Consider the following 7,596-nt stretch of genomic DNA (forward strand, 5'->3'; position numbering starts at 1 on the left):
CTGGGGGCACCACCCTTGCCAGTCACACAGTCTGCAAGAGCAGCACTGCTTCAGGTTACAAACTGCTCTGGGCAGAGGGAGGACGCAAGAGATGCCCTCTGGCTCTGCCCACACAACAGAACTGCAAGGTACTGGTGATCCTCCTCCTTGTGACAGCTCTTTGCCACCCAGGGTGCTCTGCACTCACAACCGGAGGTGCCAGTTGAAGGAGACACATCTCAAGGGTGCTGCAAATGGATCTGAAGTCCCTCCCAGCCCAAAGCACTCAGCTGGGTCCCTCCTTAAGGAGAAGCAGCTCAGCAGCTGCTGGCGGAGTGCTCTGAGCACTGCAACAGCACTGCTGTGGTTTCAGCCTGACAGGAGCTGCTCTCTCTGCCCTCAGCAGTTCCTCCTCTCCATGAGGGCAGTCACACCATGGGGTCAGCCTCAGAAAAGGCCTCTGCTGTGTGCACCTTGAACTCAGTGCAAGAAATGCTCACAGCATTTCACACTCCTTGGCACACACATCTCACAGGCTGCTGCTCCTTCACCAGGGTCCCTGCACACAGCTACTTCAGCTACTTCAGCTACAGGCTTGCAGTGCCTGGTTAAACACCACAACTAATCTGACAGCTAAACACAGCTCAAGCAATGCTACAGGGCAGCTGGTGTAGCCCAGAGATGTTTAGCTCGCAGCTTTGAAGCTCGCAGACAACAACAAAGTGAAACTGCAGGCCGAGGAGCACAGGTTCTGCTGAAATGAGACACAGGGGAAGACAAAAAAAAAAAAAACAAAAAAAAAAAACCACAGTCCAGCAGAGGAGGGGAGAGGGAAGTACAACAGCAGGGGGTGGTTGTGGCACTCTGTTAGACTGGAGATGAATGGCTTCAGCAAGCTGATGGCAATGTTGTCATGAGTGAAGCACAGGTCTATCTCCTCTGCAGCTCTGCATGCATGCTGGAGGAAGCCATTTAGTACACTGGCACATTAAAGTATTCATGGCGTGGCTACAAGAGAAAGGCACAGGTCTTACACACAGCACACACTGAGCAGGCAGGCAGGCAACAGCACAAACTGCTCCTCTGGCACATCCCTGCACTGCCTCAGGCCTCAAACACCAGGGGGAAAACAGGGGCTTGGCTACCTCACCTGAAAGGAAAGATGCTCAGGAGCTCTGATGCTGATCTGGAGCTGTCCTGTACCATGTCCCCTGCCTGCTGGGTCCCACAGCAGCCCTGTGCTGGTGTGGAGCTGTCCTGTCCCATGTAAGCTCACAGCTCCCTGTCAGCCAGGAACTGACTGAGGCTGTTCCAGAGCAGGGTCATCCTAGGGATGGCAGACTGCAGCTGCTGGCTGCTGTCACAGACAGGGCACAGGGCTAAGTGAGCTGCTCCTGACCTCACCTTGCCAGCTCCAGCACACACAGTGGGGACAGGCTGTGAGCAGCACCAGGCCAGGACAGCACAGCAGCAGCCAGCCTGATCAGAGAGTGGCTGCAAAAAGCCCAGGGAGTGCCTGAGACCTCTCCCAGCAGCCCCAAGCTTGCCCTGCTTTTGACTACTGCTGCTGCTGAGCTGCAGACTCCCTTGGCATGAGCATTAGCACACAGGTTTGGAAGGTGAGCTGGGAAGCAAGCAGTGAGCTGTTTGCATTAGCACCAGTGCCCTGCAGAGGCATGAGGACATCTTCCATGCAGGAACAGTGCTTCAGAGGGGCACCAGCCCCACACAGCCCCAGCACACATCTTCTGGGAGGGCAAAACCCAGCAGAGCACAAAGCTTATCTCTGAGAGCCAGTGCCCATCCTCCCTGGGGTACCAAGTCAGACTCTGAACCCCACCCCCCAAAGTCAGAGAAGCCTTACAACAGAAGCCGGAACCCTCCCCTGACTTCTGCCAGTTTCCTCTGAGCCATCCCAGCCTGCCCAGGCATTTCAGCTTCTGCATTTTAAAACTCTGATCTCCCATGACAAAAGCACAAGAAAAAGATGCTGGAAGCTGTGCAGAGGCTTTCCAGTCCCAGTAACCTGACCTATACCCCACAGTGCTTAACATCATCCTGCAGAGACCAAGTAGAACTGCAGCAGTTCTCCCCAGACTGCAGTGACAGCTGCAGAGAAGCTGTCTGAAGGCTGCTGGGATTCCTGCTACAGCTCCAAAGATTTTGATACTGAATACAGAAGCACAAATGGGGACTTTAACCTTCAAACTGCTCTTACTGCTTAACCCTAATAACAGCCTACACTAAACACAGAGTGCTGAGGCATACTCCTGACTGGAAAAGGAACTGCATGGACACAGAGCTGTTGGAGTGACTCCAGGAGGGCCACAAAGATGATCAGAGGGCTGGAGCAGCTCTGCTATGAGGACAGGCTGAGGGAGCCTGGAGAAAGGAAGGCTCAAGGCACACCTCAGAGCAGCCTGCCAGGACCTGAAAGGGCTTCAAGAAGGCTGCAGAGGGACTGTTCCCAAAGGGCTGCAGGGACAGAGGCAGGGACAAGGGTTTGAAATGAGAGCAGAGCAGATTGAGATTGGATGTGAGGAACAAGTTGTGCAGCAGGAGGCTGCTGCAACACTGCAAGAGGTTGGCCAGGGAGGGAGCTGAGGCCCCATGGCTGAAGATGTTGAAGGTGAGGCTGGAGAAGGCTGTGAGCAAGCTGCTCTAGTGGAGGATGTCCCTGCTGAGTGCAGGGGCTTGGGCTGGATGCCCTCTGGAGCTCCCTTCCAACCCAACCCTTTCCATGGATCCATGTTCAAAGGCAAAGGTTCATTATGATGCTGTTCAAACACAAATATCAAAGCTCCATCCATGGCAGCTCTGAGTCAAGATCTTGTCTACAGCTTCCTATGCAGCAAGGACAAAAAGAGAAATCCTCCAGACTGGTGCAAATTGGTCCCTACTGCACTCAGCCACAGGCATCAAGCAGGAGTTACTCAGCACAACATCCCAGCACATGCAGACACTTTGGCTCTACAGCAGCACTCAGGGCAGAGCAAGAGGAGCTGGCAGGAGATCAGCCACAGCCTGCCTGCCTCCCCCTCCAAAGCAGCACCAAGGGCATGAGCGGCAGCTTCCTGTGCTGGGACTGGATGCCAGAGGCTGCTCCCTGCTGCTCAGCTGCTATTTTGATCTGCTGGATCAGAGGTGGTAATCCTCTGGGAGGTGGTGCTGCCCTTCAGCAACCAGCCCTGAAGAACTCCAAGCCCAGCCTTGGTGGCTGTCCCCACCTCAGCAACACAACTGCATGAAGCAAAGCTACTGAAGGTTTGGGGTTGTGAAGCTAGAGCCCAGACCCTGGCAAACCACTGGCAAACCTCTCTCAGGTAACCCCACAGGCTGTGGCTGGCAGTTTGTCAGACCATGCACCTAAGGATTCACTCTGCAGCTATGGGTTTGTGTTCACAGAATCATGAAAAGGAAGGGAAAACAACAACAGTAAACATGGTGAAAGAATGTTAAAACCCAAAACAAAACAAAAAAATCTGGAGGATTGAGGTGTTCTTATCATTGTAGAGGATGTGCAAAGTCAGGTAAGAAATTCTGGTTTGATACAGTGACTTGTTGGCTGCTTTGGAACAGGCTGCCCAGGGAGGCTGTGATCAGAAAAGATTTAATAAGACCCCAGGGGGACCTCAGAGCTGGCTTCCAACACCTGAGGGATCCTGCAGGAAGGCTGCAGAGGGACTTTTGCTGAGGGTGTCCAAAGACAGGACAAGGGGGAATGGATTGAAGCTGAGGAAGAAGTTGCTGAGTGTGAGGGTGGTGAGAGTCTGGCACAGGCTGTCCAGGGAGGCTGTGGCTGCCTCCTGCCTGGGGGTGTTGAAGGCCAGGCTGGATGAGGCCTTGAGCAGCTGAGTCTAGCTGAGAGGTGTCCCTGGGCATGGTGGGGAGAATGGAAGAGCTGAGCTCTGAGGTCCCTTCCAGCCTGAGCCATCCATGATTTATGATTTATGACCAATCCTAGAGGTCAGTTAGGCAAACAAGCTGTTAGCTACTCCCCAACACCTCAACAACCCTCTCAGAGCCTTGGTAACCTTTGTGAGGTGAAACACCCAGACTCCAACAGTGCACTTGGTTTTCAACATGTCACAAACCATTTTTGCCTATTAGAATGACTCTCTCCTGTCTGGAAGCTAACCCCTGCCCAAACTGCAGCTGGACTCAGCTCTCTCCCTGCAGCCCCAACTTTACCACTGCCAATTTCTCTCCTCAGCTCCTGCTTCGCCGGGAGCTCGCTAAGCGGCAGCCTGGTTTCCTCCAGCAGATGACTGTTGTTGTGTGTTTGAAACTTGGCCCTGATGGAAAATAAACTCTTACCTCTCAACAGCAGGACTGCCCAAAGGTATTCCACTCAGGCTTTGGACAAAGGATCTGTTGCAATGCACTAGGTATGCAAATAAGCTGTGTGGTGTCATGCAGCATCCGGCACTCCACAGACAGTCAGTTGCAGCAGCACTCAGCCTGTTTAGGGCCCCTCTTCAGGGCTTTGCACAGCAGATGGAAACAGCTCATTTCCCCAGGGGAACACACAGGGTTGGTGCGGCAGGTAAGTATTGAGCTCTTTATTTACTTACCACCAACCTGTGTGTTCCCTGGGGAATGAGCTGTTTCCATCTGCTGTGCAAAGCCCTGAAGAGGGGCCCTAAACAGGCTGAGTGCTGCTGCAACTGACTGTCTGTGGAGTGCCGGATGCTGCATGACACCACACAGCTTATTTGCATACCTAGTGCATTGCAACAGATCCTTTGTCCAAAGCCTGAGTGGAATACCTTTGGGCAGTCCTGCTGTTGAGAGGTAAGAGTTTATTTTCCATCAGGGCCAAGTTTCAAACACACAACAACAGTCATCTGCTGGAGGAAACCAGGCTGCCGCTTAGCGAGCTCCCGGCGAAGCAGGAGCTGAGGAGAGAAATTGGCAGTGGTAAAGTTGGGGCTGCAGGGAGAGAGCTGAGTCCAGCTGCAGTTTGGGCAGGGGTTAGCTTCCAGACAGGAGAGAGTCATTCTAATAGGCAAAAATGGTTTGTGACATGTTGAAAACCAAGTGCACTGTTGGAGTCTGGGTGTTTCACCTCACAAAGGTTACCAAGGCTCTGAGAGGGTTGTTGAGGTGTTGGGGAGTAGCTAACAGCTTGTTTGCCTAACTGACCTCTAGGATTGGTCATAAATCATAAATCATGGATGGCTCAGGCTGGAAGGGACCTCAGAGCTCAGCTCTTCCATTCTCCCCACCATGCCCAGGGACACCTCTCAGCTAGACTCAGCTGCTCAAGGCCTCATCCAGCCTGGCCTTCAACACCCCCAGGCAGGAGGCAGCCACAGCCTCCCTGGACAGCCTGTGCCAGACTCTCACCACCCTCACACTCAGCAACTTCTTCCTCAGCTTCAATCCATTCCCCCTTGTCCTGTCTTTGGACACCCTCAGCAAAAGTCCCTCTGCAGCCTTCCTGCAGGATCCCTCAGGTGTTGGAAGCCAGCTCTGAGGTCCCCCTGGGGTCTTATTAAATCTTTTCTGATCACAGCCTCCCTGGGCAGCCTGTTCCAAAGCAGCCAACAAGTCACTGTATCAAACCAGAATTTCTTACCTGACTTTGCACATCCTCTACAATGATAAGAACACCTCAATCCTCCAGATTTTTTTGTTTTGTTTTGGGTTTTAACATTCTTTCACCATGTTTACTGTTGTTGTTTTCCCTTCCTTTTCATGATTCTGTGAACACAAACCCATAGCTGCAGAGTGAATCCTTAGGTGCATGGTCTGACAAACTGCCAGCCACAGCCTGTGGGGTTACCTGAGAGAGGTTTGCCAGTGGTTTGCCAGGGTCTGGGCTCTAGCTTCACAACCCCAAACCTTCAGTAGCTTTGCTTCATGCAGTTGTGTTGCTGAGGTGGGGACAGCCACCAAGGCTGGGCTTGGAGTTCTTCAGGGCTGGTTGCTGAAGGGCAGCACCACCTCCCAGAGGATTACCACCTCTGATCCAGCAGATCAAAATAGCAGCTGAGCAGCAGGGAGCAGCCTCTGGCATCCAGTCCCAGCACAGGAAGCTGCCGCTCATGCCCTTGGTGCTGCTTTGGAGGGGGAGGCAGGCAGGCTGTGGCTGATCTCCTGCCAGCTCCTCTTGCTCTGCCCTGAGTGCTGCTGTAGAGCCAAAGTGTCTGCATGTGCTGGGATGTTGTGCTGAGTAACTCCTGCTTGATGCCTGTGGCTGAGTGCAGTAGGGACCAATTTGCACCAGTCTGGAGGATTTCTCTTTTTGTCCTTGCTGCATAGGAAGCTGTAGACAAGATCTTGACTCAGAGCTGCCATGGATGGAGCTTTGATATTTGTGTTTGAACAGCATCATAATGAACCTTTGCCTTTGAACATGGATCCATGGAAAGGGTTGGGTTGGAAGGGAGCTCCAGAGGGCATCCAGCCCAAGCCCCTGCACTCAGCAGGGACATCCTCCACTAGAGCAGCTTGCTCACAGCCTTCTCCAGCCTCACCTTCAACATCTTCAGCCATGGGGCCTCAGCTCCCTCCCTGGCCAACCTCTTGCAGTGTTGCAGCAGCCTCCTGCTGCACAACTTGTTCCTCACATCCAATCTCAATCTGCTCTGCTCTCATTTCAAACCCTTGTCCCTGCCTCTGTCCCTGCAGCCCTTTGGGAACAGTCCCTCTGCAGCCTTCTTGAAGCCCTTTCAGGTCCTGGCAGGCTGCTCTGAGGTGTGCCTTGAGCCTTCCTTTCTCCAGGCTCCCTCAGCCTGTCCTCATAGCAGAGCTGCTCCAGCCCTCTGATCATCTTTGTGGCCCTCCTGGAGTCACTCCAACAGCTCTGTGTCCATGCAGTTCCTTTTCCAGTCAGGAGTATGCCTCAGCACTCTGTGTTTAGTGTAGGCTGTTATTAGGGTTAAGCAGTAAGAGCAGTTTGAAGGTTAAAGTCCCCATTTGTGCTTCTGTATTCAGTATCAAAATCTTTGGAGCTGTAGCAGGAATCCCAGCAGCCTTCAGACAGCTTCTCTGCAGCTGTCACTGCAGTCTGGGGAGAACTGCTGCAGTTCTACTTGGTCTCTGCAGGATGATGTTAAGCACTGTGGGGTATAGGTCAGGTTACTGGGACTGGAAAGCCTCTGCACAGCTTCCAGCATCTTTTTCTTGTGCTTTTGTCATGGGAGATCAGAGTTTTAAAATGCAGAAGCTGAAATGCCTGGGCAGGCTGGGATGGCTCAGAGGAAACTGGCAGAAGTCAGGGGAGGGTTCCGGCTTCTGTTGTAAGGCTTCTCTGACTTTGGGGGGTGGGGTTCAGAGTCTGACTTGGTACCCCAGGGAGGATGGGCACTGGCTCTCAGAGATAAGCTTTGTGCTCTGCTGGGTTTTGCCCTCCCAGAAGATGTGTGCTGGGGCTGTGTGGGGCTGGTGCCCCTCTGAAGCACTGTTCCTGCATGGAAGATGTCCTCATGCCTCTGCAGGGCACTGGTGCTAATGCAAACAGCTCACTGCTTGCTTCCCAGCTCACCTTCCAAACCTGTGTGCTAATGCTCATGCCAAGGGAGTCTGCAGCTCAGCAGCAGCAGTAGTCAAAAGCAGGGCAAGCTTGGGGCTGCTGGGAGAGGTCTCAGGCACTCCCTGGGCTTTTTGCAG

This window comes from Indicator indicator, chromosome 1 (genome assembly GCF_027791375.1).
Source record: "Indicator indicator isolate 239-I01 chromosome 1, UM_Iind_1.1, whole genome shotgun sequence".
Classification (NCBI taxonomy): Eukaryota; Metazoa; Chordata; class Aves; order Piciformes; family Indicatoridae; genus Indicator; species Indicator indicator.